The sequence below is a fragment of the Lathamus discolor genome, chromosome 11, assembly GCF_037157495.1.
Source record: "Lathamus discolor isolate bLatDis1 chromosome 11, bLatDis1.hap1, whole genome shotgun sequence".
Taxonomy (NCBI): domain Eukaryota; kingdom Metazoa; phylum Chordata; class Aves; order Psittaciformes; family Psittacidae; genus Lathamus; species Lathamus discolor.
The window spans coordinates 3,321,888-3,336,544 of NC_088894.1; the positions used below are offsets into that span (position 1 = coordinate 3,321,888).

Below are 14,657 nucleotides of genomic sequence, written 5' to 3' on the forward strand. Positions count from 1 at the left end.
TATCGTGCTGTGTCTTTTGTTCAAGTCATAAACATCAGTAGATTTATTATAGTTAGTCTTAAAAGACTTAGGAATGTGTGTCGTCAAAAGATACACAGATTCCGATTATGAATTCTTAAAACAAATCAGCTTGTAAAGCAGTGCCAGAGTTGAAAGTGAAGAATTTCCATTTCACTCTTTGCTTTACTATCCTCTTTCTTCTCCAGATTTAGTAAGTTTCTAGCAACCTAAATGCTGCTTGCTGCTTTTTCACTCAAAAAACCAAGGGGCTTCTTTTGGTTATGATATCAGTGTTTAGTGAGGTTTCTGCTGATGAAGGCTCACAATATTTATTCTGCCCATGATACATGCTTTAAGCAAGTTCTTTTTAGCTATCGTACTAGCAGAACCAAGAGAGGATGCAAGTGGTTTGCTACTACATCTTCACATTGTCTCTCTTACCTATCAGTTCCCTTTCTCTGGCTAATTTCCACCACTGGGATTTTGAGCTCACACACAAGTTTTTATCACATGGTTTGAAAGAGTTGCTTCGAGGTTTTACCTGTGGTACTTCTAGTGCTCAGTTTTAATTTGAACTGGTTGGTTTTCTGATAATGGAAAGCTGCTGTAGTTACTGTGAAAGGAAAATATGTACTGGCTCAGATTATGCTGATACTCAAACCACAGGCTTTGCTGAGGTATCAGCAGGCATTAACTTTGGATCCACCCAGTATCTTGGAAGTAAGGTTGGTTATCTGCAGGGCTCAGGTCAGAGATAAACTGTCAAACTGAAGGGTTTAAAAAATCTACAATCACCCTGACCTTGCAGCACTGTATCCTGACACCTCTGAGCTTCCTCCTTCTTTCTGTGCCAGAATACCAGAAATAACGTTGTTTCATGACCTTTTGTCTTTGATCAGCTCTTCACATTGGGCTTAATAGCATTTGGAAGTGGGATGCTCAAGGTGCTAGAGCTGTACTGATGAACCTTTGGGGTCCCACCATTCATTCTGGGTGCTTCCAGCAGCGTTATGACCTTTTATGTCTTAACAGCATTAAGCACTGTATTAAATTGCAAAAGCTCTCCACAGTCTTCTTTCCTGTACTGTGCAGAAATAGAGAATTGCAGTAAGTGCTAAGCTAGAAATAACTGCTGGCACCAAGATAGGTCTGAGAGAAGGAAGGGTGTCTGGAGCGACACTTAATACTTTTGTGTCTTAAAATGTCTAGTTAAAATCACTGGCACCTCTACTGGGAAAAGAGATTTCTGAGTTACTGTGGCTGTAATTCCACGGGGACTTAGAAGTATGGTGTGGCTGTAATTCTACAAGGACTTAAAAGCCTACTGTCCTTTCTACTGGTACAATGTTTTGCAGGAGGGATACAAGAACAGGCAATAACCCTTTCTTCCAGGTGCTGCCTTTGTGTTGGTGGATTTTGTTAACGCACATCAGGTTTATTTATCAGCTGGTGCTTTATCAATTAGAATGCCATACATGGTTTTAGTAGTTTTAAAATATGCTGGTGTGATACACCTAGCGTTGATCATTTCTGTTGTTAGCCACATTTTACCTATTTCATGATACAGCTACACACAGGCTGTCCTTCAGGTTACATGTGCTGATTGCACGTTGTCAGGAATTACTGAGAGGTTATGTCCAGATTACACCATGTTTGCTCCCGTGTGATCATCTCTAGGACAGTGTTTGCAGTCACTTAAATCTCTCGTCGGCCCTCTCTGAAAGTTTTCTCAAGTGATAGCAAGTGTTCTGGTGATGCTTTCCTGTTTATGCTGTAAGCTGTCGCCATGTAGAGCTGGTTACCATGTGTCTTGTTTCTGGCTTGTTTGCAAGTTACTGTGGGTGTGGGAAACCAGCCTATGACTTCTCTCAGGAAAACCTGAAGCACGGATGCTATCGCCTCTGAACTGTGGAGGGTGGCTGAACTACCCATGTGTAGCATCTTTCTCCTTATCTGTGTTTTTCTTTCTTAGACACGTCAGGGTATTTCTCTGACACCATGGCAATCTGTTGAATCCAGGCATAGCAAATCAGGCTGTGTTAATGTGTACTTGCACTGTGGTGTGGGGTTTTAATTTGAGTTAGGGAGGTTTTATCCAAATCATAAATTAGGATCTCATGTGTAAGCCACTGTTTAGATATAAAGCACAAAACTAAAGCTTTGTTTCAGGAGAGAAGACTGAAATCAGCAAGCTGTTCACCCTTTTTAGCATAGCTATAAATTAAACATCTTTGGCTGCACAGGCTGTCTTCCCACTGATAAGACTTGAATTTAGTCCTCCTCCTCCAAGCTGATAGAGCTTCTAATAGATAGATAAACTCCTGGATGTTCCAAGTGAGAGGGAGCTCAGTAAAAAATACCAAAGAAAGATTTAATGTTGAATTAATTTTGAGCTTGGTAATACAGAAATCATGCGCGTGTGTTACCTGTTAAATACCACGAGCAGAAAAAAAACCACTTTATTTGTGAGCTGTTTTCTTCTGTATAAATCAACCGTGAAAGATGCATTAATAAAATGGGAGGGAGACAGGACTGTTGGTTGTGATTCTTCTGGAAATAATTCATTTTTCCAGCAGATAAATCTCTGAAAACACTCTCTGGAAAGACAAATACAGTCTCCAAACTGGAGAGATTTCAGCTTGGCTCATGGCCAATGCTCATTACTTTCCTTTGTGCACAGCAAAAGGAGGTAAGTTTTAATTGGACTTCATGTTTCTTTCTGGCATATCTTAAATTAGCTACTTTTGCCTTGGCGTTAGGGTAGAACTTTAAATAAACCCAGTAACTGTTTACTGCTGATAACCGCCTATTTACTAAAGAGTTTAAATACTGTTGACTTGCTTCTAATCCCCTGGGACTCTGGTCATCCGTGTGGATTTCAGTGGAATTCCTCCATAAGGCAAAGTGAACTGACAGCTTAAAAGTTCAAGATGAGCTTGAGGTCTCTCAGATGTCTTCTTAAGCCACTAAACTCCATTAGCACACAGCTATACTGAATTCACACTGCTCTATTGATTCAGCATTGAAGTTGCGATTTAAAACTGTAGCACTGATTGTTGCCTTCTGGTTTTCAGGCTTTTCAAAATTTGAAATTAATTACTTTTTGATTCATTTCCCGTCAAAATAAAGCTTCTGAAATCTCACAGTGCCGTATCCTAAACCCCAGTTCATCTGGAAAAGGATTAGTGCTGTGCTAAAGGCTTCCTGAAGTTCACACTGTCTTCACCAGCGAGACTGCAGAGCACATGAGGACTAAAAATTCCTGTAGAATCCTGACAAGGGAGCACCCGTGTCCCAAAACTCCATTTTGAGTTGCATTTTCCAGTATTGTGATGTAAAATGCTCTTTGTTTTCCTGGGACAGGAATAGTTCAGACCTTGTAGAGCCATGAAAGGGAATGAACTGTACTTGTACTGTACAAGATGGGCAGAGTTGCCCTTACATGGTTACATTGCACCAAGTCGTGAGATTCTTTCCTGTTACTTATGAGGACTTGGCAGTGGCATCCTAAAGACATCTGATTTAACTGGGGCTATTTTAAGTGTCTTTGGCCAAAATCTTGCTGTGCAGACAAGAGCCTCTCTGCTCCTTAAAACACCTGCTTTCCCGGTAGGAGCTTGTGGATGTCTCCTAACACTGATTTTTCCTTTAAGCCTTGACATTCTTTTCATGAACTACACAGCACTGAAGAGCTGCTGAAGTCCATCTCAGCCATAAGTGTGCTGTGATCAGAGATCCAGGTTTGGGAGGCCGCTGCATCTTCTGTGGCTGGGAGCTCAGAATTAGCAGCTTTGATAACATCACCCTTGCTTGCAAGGTGCCAAATAGGCACAACGCTGCCAAGGCTGAGGGCAGGGAAGAGGCAACGTGCTTCCCTGGCAGCACTTGTGTGCATGGCACAAAGGAGCAATGTGGCTTAGGATAGGAGTAAGAATGCCAAGAGCATCTTTTGCCTTCATGTGCATCCATTACTGCAGCTCTCTGCTTCCTGGCTCAAGCTCCCAAGTTGTGTATGGAGCAGAGGCTGGCTCTCCAGTGCTCCCTACAGAAAGGAAACTGGGACAGCTTGCCAGGAATATCATGTACTTTCCTAAGGCGTGCGGCGATGCCGGAGGCTGCTGACAGCCTACCTATAGGACTGAGCTAAGCTCAGTGGGATGTTCAGATCTGCCTATTCCCATCTCCTGTTTCATTCACCCTTGGTGATACACAGAGATAAAACCCCTCTGCTGCAAACAGTCCTTTGAACGGGTCAAGGGAGGCTTTGATTTTAGTTAATTCGTTGGCCATTTGCATTGAGGCATCCCAGGGGAAGCAGCTTCCCCATATGTACGTTGGACTAATCAGCCACGGAAAGAAACCAGAGAAAACTAATTAGGCATTTTTTCCTGCTGGGAAATACCCTATTGTTTCATATCAGACAGGGGTTCTCCATGAAATAGTTCCTTCCTCAATAGGAACAGCAGGTACTGAAGTTCTAAGAGTTAGGAGCAATTAATAAGGTCAATGTGATGACAGATATGAAGACAGGCTGAGGAACTTGGGGCTGTTGAGCCTGGAGAAGAGAAGGCTGCGTGGGGACCTAATAGCAGCCTTCCAGTACCTGAAGGGGGCCTATAGGGATGCTGGAGAGGGACTCTTCATCAGGGACTGTAGTGACAGGACAAGGGGTAACGGGTTCAAACTTAAACAGGGGAAGTTTAGATTGGATATAGGGAGGAAATTCTTTCCTGTGAGGGTGGTGAGGCACTGGAATGGGTTGCCCAGGGAGGCTGTGAATGCTCCATCCCTGGCAGTGTTCAAGGCCAGGTTGGATGAAGCCTTGGGTGAGATGGTTTAGTGTGAGGTGTCCCTGCCCATGGCAGGGGGGTTGGAACTGGATGATCTTAAGGTCCTTTGCAACCCCAGCTATTCTGTGATTCTATGATTCCGTTAACATTATGGTTAGGACAGAAAATAAGATGGAAAATCTTGTAGGTGAAGGGGAAAGAACTGGGGATATCAATGTATTGGTTACTAAACCAGAGTTGAATGGCAGGAAACCTTCACCAGCCCCTGTTTGGAGGCTCAGCCTCAGGGTGACCCCCGGAGCTCCCCATCCCCTTGCAGGGTTCTCTCTCACAGTTATTTCTTTACCTGACCCGTGTTTCCCATTCCTGAAGCCATTCCCAGCCGTGTCCCACCATGGTGGAGGGGGCTTGGCCATGGCCGTGGCTGTGGTGGGGCTCCTGGAGCCGGCCGGAACCGGTTGTGTCCAATGTGAGGCAGCCCCGTGCCTGCCCTCAGAGGCGCCCGTGCCTGGCACTGCTCTGCTCCTGGTCAAAAGGTGGGTGCAGTTAAAAGCTTTGGTGCTAACAGAGCTGGGCTGGTTCGTCCCGGAGAGGAGAATACTCCCGGGAGACCTTAGAGCAGCTCCAGTGCCTAAAGGAGCTATGGAAAACCTGGAGAGGGGCTTGGGACAAGGGCCTGTAGGGACAGGCCAAGGGGAATGGCTTGAACCTGCCCGAGGGGAGACTGAGCTGAGCTCTTAGGCAGAAGCTCTTCCCTGTGAGGGTGCTGAGGCGCTGGCACAGGGTGCCCAGAGAAGCTGTGGCTGCCCCATCCCTGGCAGTGCTCAAGGCCAGGTTGGACACAGGGGCTTGGAGCAAGCTGCTCCAGTGGAAGGGGTCCCTGCCCGTGGCAGGGGTTGGAGCTGGAGGAGCTTTAAGGTCCCTTCAGCCCAAACCAGGCTGTGGTTCTATGGTACAGCTGGCGATGGGCTTCAGCAATGCCTTGGTTTTGCATTGTGCTTCTCCTGCAGCAGATCTGCACAAGATTTATGGTGAAATGTGTGTATTTATCCATATTTCACACCTGGGAAAACAGTGGTGCTCTGAAAGTGAGGTGTGCCCGTCTATCAGACATCTGACAGCACCGGGATTAAATGTGCTTTATGTGTTATCTGTTAACCCACGGCAGATGCTCTCCTGAGAGGATGGAGGATGAGCCTTGGGCAGGAGGCCAGGCTTGCTGGGTATTGATTGTGGGTTATTGCAGGGATAGAAGTAAATGTCACACTTATTCCGATGAGCCAATTGCAAGCTGTGCACGAGGACACAACACCGACATCAAAATTAAGCTGCTGCTTATCTGGCTCTAGGTGCAATCATCTTTTCACTGCTCTCCTATAGCAACAGATTCCCAAGGAGCAGCTTGATCCATCTACCAATGCATACCAAAAGGCAGCGCACTGATGTCCTGACGTGAAGTTTCTCAGGCTGTTTCACCCCCCCTCATGAGTTGCAGTGCCTGTCAGGTAAGTAACATTGAGCGAGAATACTAAGATATTGCCTGCTTTATCTCACAAAGCAGCGTTTTCATAAAGCATTTAGCACAACTCTATATGGGTTCCTCATTGAGCTGGGAAACGTGATAGTTCATGCTCTAGGCAAAGCGTTCCAAATGTCTGAGGCTGAAGGAAAATAGCACTTCAAAATAAATTGGGTAGTGCACGGGGAGGTGGCAGAGATCATCACTTGCAGCTTGTCCCTGGTTCATTCAGTTCTTCCCTCTACAAGGGTTGGGGATTTAATTCTCCCTTTGACTGGTTTGAGGCTAAAAGAAAGGGATTTACACGCCTGATTTCAGCTCTGGCCAATGGAGCTGTGCTCGCAGCAAACTCCCTCTGCATTCCTGGGAAAACGGGGTCATGTGTGCTGGATTGCTCAGCCGAGCACACGAGTGGATCTGTGGCTGTGCAGCCCATAAGCCAGCTGTGCTGAGGAAATAATGCCCTTAAGAAGTCGGTTCTGCAGGGAAGATCAGAGCCTGCTGATGGGTCACTTTTGCTGCTGTCTTATCTCTGCTCTCAAGTGCCTGGAACCACCATCCCAGAGTTCAGTACGTTAGCTGGTAACCTCAAACCTGGAAGAGTTTCCAGGCAGGCTGACCAAAATCTGAGGATCTAAGGCTGCCTGTACCCAAAACTAACTAAATAAAAGGAAGCTAATCCCAGATGGTGCTGATTAAAGCATGAACTACAAAAGGCAGATTAAGGAAGCAGCCTTCAGTCTGCAAATATATTAACTGAGAGGGAGCTTGATCTGTAGCACAGAGCTCCTGTTTCTGGAAACCCAGCACATCTTGACACAGCCTTTGGAAAGCCTGCATCCTCCTGCAGAAGGTAATGGTGCTGAGCTTTGGGTCTTTTGAACACAGAGGGAATTGGTGTCTCAGTAGTCACCTTCTTGCTGAGTTATACAAGTGTGACCATGTTTGGCATGAGTCTTTAAGTCTTAATTCCCTCTAAATGTTCAGGAAAGCCTCATACACATACATGTATAACAGCTTTCTGTGTGGTTATACAAAAATCTCAACCTGTGTCAATTCGTCAGGTGTGTTGTGGCTCATGTCTATTCTGTTACTCAACCTTCATTGACTTCAGTGCCTTTTAAAAAGATAATGAAAAGGTGCTGGTTGGTTTTACTGAGCAGAGAGCTGCTCCTGGTGTGCTTGCCATGAAGTGTGCTTCACAGGCAGGCAGCAAAACTAGAGCACTGGGACCAGGCTCAGGAGACCTAGATTCTACTGCTGACAGCAGTCTTTCTTTTGAGGAAGACATGTTGACTGCTACATCCCACACTAGAATTTATGCATCTCTACAGTGAATGTGATGGAAAAAGTAGGAAGCTTTGAATGGATTTGAGGAATGCTCAGAAAATGTAGTATGACGTGGCAAAAAGAGTGTATACTTTAAAGAAGAGCTGGAGGAAACTTAGTAGAGTTGAGCGAGAGGCAGGTGTCCTGTCTTACTGGTTTTATCCTCTATTCAGCAGGGAAATTTTACAGCACCAAATAAAATAATCCAGGTACCTTTTTTCTCTTTGTGAATCCAGTGACATTTATAGGGGTAGGATTCTTTGAGGGGGTTTTCCTTTAAAGATTGGTTAATGAGAGGGAGGGTCCTATCACAGTTGATTGCTGGAAAGAGTGACTGATTTACAACGCTCTGCAGCTTGAGATAGTGCATCTGGTATTTGGAGACTCTAAAATGCAAAAAGCCATGCTCCTGGGGAGCCTGTTCTCAGTCACCCATTTCTTGGTCAATAGCTGGGACCCAGGAGTCACAAGATCCGCAGGTCGTTGTAGGCTCCACCACTACTCCAGGGCACACGGTTGTAGCTGCCATGCTTGCTCATACTGCTCTGGCTCAGCCTAAAGACTTCTTGGATCTCTGAGATCGATGGAGCCTTTAATGCAAATTCACAGGATACCATTAGACTTAGATCCCTATCTTCATGACTTTGCTAAAGCTGCACCAAACACTCTCCAGAAGTGCTCGGAGCTGGGAACAGAACAAGCCAAGAGAAATTCCAGCAAAAGGGGGCGGAACTGATTCCTGCTCCAGATAACAGTTGTTATCAGAGAAGCTCATAAATCCACCCAGTTTAAACAGCGTGTCAGGCAGCATCCCATTCTGCATTGTGCATTGCCTCGAGGGATCTACAGCTGCTTGTTCTGATCAATGACTTCCATTCTGTCTTTCTGTTCCCAAAAGTCACTACTTCCTGGAAAATCTTTGGGGGGGTGCTAGTTCTGTCTGTGTGGGCTTAGGGAGAAGGAGCAGAACATGTTACTGTTCCCATAAACAGCCCCAAACTACTATCTGGCTCTCATTCAGGTGGCTAGAAAACTCACCAGTGAGTAAAACTACATATATTGGCAAAAACAACACGCCAGAAGTATGGAGGTTGTTTAAATGTTGACTCTGGGATCTGATTTTCTAATCCAAAGTGTCTGTTGGAATACACAAGGTCTTCATTAAGACACAGAATTAGTGTCTCTCCTGGGACTCGCAATTAGACACCACATGCTTGAAGCATGAACACACGGATAGCATAGCATTTGCTGCGTCACTGCCTCCTTTCTGGTGTCATCACTGCAGTTGCAGAGCTACCCTGCATCCTGGCAGGTGAAGATGACTTGAGGAGGACACAAAACCACAGCATGGTAATCTGTGTAGCTTAACCTTGCTTTTTGCTTCAAGCATTGGTTTTGAGGTTCTATGGCTTAATAAAAACAAGGGAGAAAACTTACTGTTTGGAAAAATAACCCACAGCTTTGGGATGGAAAACTATGGATTTGTTGTTGAAGAATGATGCAGAGCAAAGTCTTGCAGAACAAAGACTAGATGCTGAAGTAACCTCATAAAATACTCTTTAAGGAAAACGTCACATCATACACTGCTGGGATGAATTGTCCAGAACAGGATGCTGGGAATAACTGGTATTTTGGGTGAACCTATAAAAAAGACTCTGGACTCACCCCACACCGCAGAGAGGGATGTATGAACCTGTGGGACTTGGTGTCAATCAGGCAAATGCATGATGTCTCTATAGCAGGCTGTGGTGTATAGCAGGAGTATAAGAGGGGAAGATTGTTTCTTCTGCCATATGAAAATGCTCAACACCTTGGCTACCTTCACAGGTGTGTAATATCACCTCCCTGGAAACTTGAGTCACAAAAGCTGTGTCCTTGAGGGCAGACCTGACCCTCTGATTCCCATCATAGTGAAATTCCAGAAGCAATTGTTCTGGTTGCCTTTAATTGAACATCTGGGGTAATAAAAGCGAGATTCCTAAGGTTGGCAACAGAGTCAGGAAGGAAAAGGAGTCACTTTGGAGTCCTTCCTTAATCCCAGGTTCTTTGTTAGAAACATTGGTGCTATTTAATTGACTGTTAAATCCTAATCACATGAGGACCCTCCCCGAGCATAATCTCCTGTGATAAATTGCCCAGTACTCCTGGCAGAGGCACATTTTGATCTCCAGCCTTTATGAGCCTGAGTGCTCTGTGATTACAGCTGATTTTTGGAGAGGGAACAAGGGAGGAATGGATCTTATTTCATTTTAAATTGATGTAAAAAGACAACTGACTCCAGATTTGGATGAAGATACCATTCTTGAGGCCTTTGCTGATGTAACTATTTTTGTCAAGCTTTTCAGCAGATGCTTACAGGGTCCAGGTCTTATCAGCCAGCCCTTAGGGGGGGAGCAACCAGAAATTGCACACAGTCTCATCACACAGGCAGGAGTGAAGGAAATGGGTTAGGTTAGGGTTAGGGTTAGGTAGGAGCTGTTTATCTGTTGGAAGCAGCCTGTACACAGTCAGATCTCTAGGATCAGGAAAGAGAACTTGAAGGTGGAAATGGTAACTAGATATGAAGAAGGAATGAGCAGATAAGAGGAGGATGGGAAGGAAGATCTGCAAGTCATTGAGAAAACCTTTCTTGTCCTGCAATCCTCTAATATTCCCCCATTTGACGCTGGTTGTTTTCCTCCTCAGAGATTTCACCCTATGTCTTGGGGTTTCTGAGAGCAACCAGAGCCACAAGGTGCTGGCACCCCTGAGGAGCACAGATGTTTGCCTGGGGTGAGCATGCAGGGGACAGTGAGGACTTCTGGGATGCTTGTGACTCCATGGCACTGTGTTCCCCAAACCTTGGGAATTGGGAAAAAGGCAACATCTGAGAGCTGTGCACCAGAAAGGTCTCTGATCTCAGACCTCCACACTTGGAAGAGGGACAGAATGCATTTGCTCTCAGATGCAGATTTCCAACCCACTGTGAAGCCGCTTACATTTATACCCAGCTGAGAGGGCACAGGTTTAGTTTTGCTCAAACAGTCTCCATTTAGAGATTCCTCACCTGATGTTTTCTTAACTCTCAGGACAGCAGCAAAACCAGCAAAGGACTCCATGCCTGCCCCCGGGAAGGCGGTGATGTGCAGCAGCCTAAAGGTTTGCTGGGACAAAGCCAAGAAACCAACGTCCTGTAGTAGGAGAGAAGCAGCCCCGTGGGATGCAGCTTGCAGCATGGACATGTCTAGGTATGACAAGTCTGGCAGTCTGGCTGCATGTGTGTGCCAGATGCTGACAACTACATCTGGCAGAGGCATGGTCTGGAGTGAGTGTCCCTGGTGTCAGGCATCTGTCTCCCTTCAATGCAAGGCTTGCACTGGGACCAGCTTGCTGGGGGTGATTTTCCCTGTAACTGTAAAGCTCTGACACTAAGGGACATGGCAGTGCGTGTTGTGGTGGGCTCAGGAAACAGCCCTGCCAGAGTCACTGCACTGGGATACACCCTACCTCAGATGCCTGTTCCCAAGCATGCTGCCTGTGTCCAGTGCAGCAGCAGCTGTGACAGGGCCCCATGTCCCACCACACACAGCACGTCCTTTGGCATAGCTCTGTTGATAACAGCGTGTTCCCTCAGCCCATTGCAGGCACATCACAGACCATCTCATTTTATCCGAATACCATTTCCCTCCCCAGTCCTGCATCATCACCAGGCTAATATCAGTGCTGTGTGACAGTACCAAAGGAATGCTCGATAATATACCTTCTTCTCCTCAGCTTTCTCCCAGCTCCCCTTAAACCCAAAATAATTTGTACTTCCTTATGACCCCAAAGGCAGCACAAACCAAATGTATCAGCATGAAAGTAAGCACTTTAATCAGGAAAATCCAGGATTTTTTTATTTGCTTTAATAATAATAACAGGACCCTGAAGGGATTGAGACTGAGAAAGGAAGAGCAAATAAGAAGAAATGCTATGTATGTTGTGGCTAAGAGCCAAAGGGCCTCCGGGCCAGGTTTGGATAAAATAGGGCTTAATTTCTGGTGTGAGAAACCGCTAGAGTGAATCTGTAGCAAACAAAGGGCAATTCACAAAGGAGCATAGGCCACAGATGGAGGAGGAGAGGGCAGCCTGCCAGCTCTGCCAGCTCCTGTGATTTTATCATGTCTTGCCATATCAGATGGTTTTCTTCCAGCTTCCTTTTCTGCTTGCATTTTTAAAAACCAGCTCTTCTACTCCTGAAGCCTGTAGGGCAAAACTCAAAGTATACCCCAAGGATGGTCAAGAAACCAAAAGGCAGATGAAAACCACCAGATTTTATTAACTTCAGGGAAATTAAATTGACATTCTTAAACAAGACCCAGGGAGAGGAGGGTTTCTTAAACGTTTGGGCTGGGCTGTGTGAAATGCTTGCTTGGCCCATGAGCAGCTGTTTACATTTGAAAAGAACTGCTGTGTCAGCAGTGCTGGTGGGCTCATCACTCAGTGACTGCATTATCTCCCTGGAGAGCTTCCAGTGCTGAGGAGTGTGAGATCCCCCAGAAACTGCCCTCTTCCAGACCACCAAAACCTCTCCTCTGTGGATCAGGGGGGTCAGAGAGATGACATAATGCCAGCTATGGGAACAGGGTAATACAAACCTACCAAGGGAATTCTCTCCATAATGGGAATCTTGCCCAATTCTTAAAAGTCTACTTTTTTTCCCTTGGGAGCCTACCAAAGAGCATGTACCAGACCGGTGGCATTTCCATCACAGTCCACAGTACGGGTGGTACCAATGGGAATGAACTGCACTCACAGCCTCTTACGTACCCTGATTCCTTCCAATAAATGAAGCAGAGAGAATAGCTTGTTCTGAGAATCTAAAGCTTTGCTACTAGTTGCACACTGTGCTCAATGCCCTTGAGAATTAAACAGTTGGCTGGTGGAATATACGTTGTTTTAATTGCTCAGTTCTGGGCAGTGAGTTTGGTCTTTGGTTTGGTCTTAACCAGCTGAGCATTTACTGCAGTTACAGAAACTAATGGCATTATGGACAGTGGAGACAGCTTTACAGTTGTTCTCATAAAGCTGTTTGAGATACAGGATTGCTTCTCCCAGAGGTCACCCCTCTGTTTTCCCATGGTATTATCTGATTTTTGAGGCCAGTTGTGGACTTGGGAATTCTGCCCCCACACATTTCTTCCAGCTGTTGTAGGTCCTGGGATGACACATGTTGGTCCACACAGGGCAGCCTGTGGCCATTTACCAGCCCAAGACCACATAAATTCATTCCTAATTTTAAAAACACCATTATGGGAGTGTAGGGAGCACAACTTTTGGGTCACCACGTCCACTTTGGGCTTACTTTGGGCAATGATGACTTGAGCTTTCCCCACAAGCTTTGTGGTTGAACACAAGTGGCCATGAGGTGCATCTGTGAAGCAGTTTTGGCTGGTTTGAGGTTCAGTCCCAATAGAGACACTTACAGAAACTGCTGCTTGAGTTGCTGCCGCTCCAGCAGACCAAATCCATCAAGTTTTCAAGCAGAGATTGAGCTAAGGAACTGAGATGTCACAATGTAGTTGGTGGAGAGGAGGTTGGTGGAGTTTACATCAAACCCCAGTTTACGTTAGTGAAGCATTCAAGCCCCATCCCAAAAGCAGGGAGGCTATATATACCATGGGAAGGGAAGGGATGAAATAACACTGCGGTTTGCATTATGTCTTGTGGTAGGAATCCAAACAGCTCCGTCTCCTCCATGCTGGAGGAACACTGCTGGCCGCAGGTAAAAACAGAATGCACCCAAGGCACCAGCTTCAGGGGCAGCAGTCTCATAGCACTGGTGAAATATACATTAAGATACCTTCCAAGACAGATGTACTGGGAGTGACATCCCTGGCATCATCAAACCCTCTGTGAGCACTGCCCTGCTCAATGCCTGCAGATGCAGATTTTCCCCTGTGTTACACAGTCTCAGTGTGACTAATGGAAGGGAAACAAGGAGTGTTTGACCCTCATTGGTGTCATAATATCAAGTGATGCCCACCCATTGCTTGAATAGTCTTTTACCCTTGCAGGGCTCTGACAAAGAGGGCTGTGTTCTTGCTGTATATGATTAACTAAATCCTGTGTTAGATGTAAGAGGCTGAATGGGGAGCTGAGGACACTGTTTGCAAAGATAAAGGATGTGCAACTGTGCTGGCACAGGCAGTGCCCCTGCAGCGGTGGTTTGTAAGTGCATAGAGAGGCTGGCTCCTGGTTTGATCCTGTTTGGAGCTGTGCTACTTACATGAAATTTGAAAAATCCCTTTGTCTGGCCTCCCTCAGACTTCCCACATGGAAAAAGGGTGTGTGGGGATGGGAGTGCTGTGAACACAGTGTGCTCTCTGCTGCTTGCATCACCCAGGCCCATCCACACCATGGGGAGGGAAGGAAAAGTCAGTAGTTGTTCGGCTACAGCCATCGTGGAGCAGAGGCTGTCATTGTCACCCATCAGGGAAACCTCCTGGCGATCAGGTTCTCCTGTACGAAAGCCATGCTCTTCCCTACCTGCACCCCAGTGTTTCCATCGTGTACACACAGACTTGCTCAGACACCACTTTTTTCCTACTTGCGTTTGTTCTCCTGATCCAAGACCACATCTGTAACTCTGTATTAGGGACTATAGCAATATCACAAGGAGTAATGGGTTAAAACCTAAATAGGGCAAGTTCAGGTGAGATATACGGAAGTTCTTCCCTGTGAGGGTGCTGAGGCGCTGGCACAGGGTGCCCAGAGAAGCTGTGGCTGCCCCATCCCTGGCAGGGCTCAAGGCCAGTTTGGACAGAGCCTTGGGCGACATGGCAGGGAGTTGGAACTGGATGAGCTTAAGGTCCTTTCCAACACAAACCATTCTATGATTCTGTATCAATGTATTACAAGGATCAGCTTCTTGCAGGATGAGATCCAATTCAGTCCCCAAGACTTTACACGCTAATTCATTTCAGCATCACCTTCTCCTCTGCTCATCATCTAACACTATTTTTATTACTCACAAGTTTTGAAATGGAGTGAAGTAGTTT

At 46.0% G+C, this 14,657-nt stretch overlaps 1 long non-coding RNA gene across 1 annotated transcript; it reads left to right on the forward strand.

Moving 5' to 3' along the window:
- The first annotated feature begins 6,918 nt into the window (after nt 1-6,918).
- On the forward strand, nt 6,919-13,536 carry LOC136020663 (uncharacterized). The gene is made up of 3 exons (XR_010615437.1): nt 6,919-7,162; nt 10,707-10,865; nt 13,330-13,536. It is a non-coding gene; the product is annotated as an uncharacterized LOC136020663 (long non-coding RNA).
- Nucleotides 13,537-14,657: the final 1,121 nt, after the last annotated feature.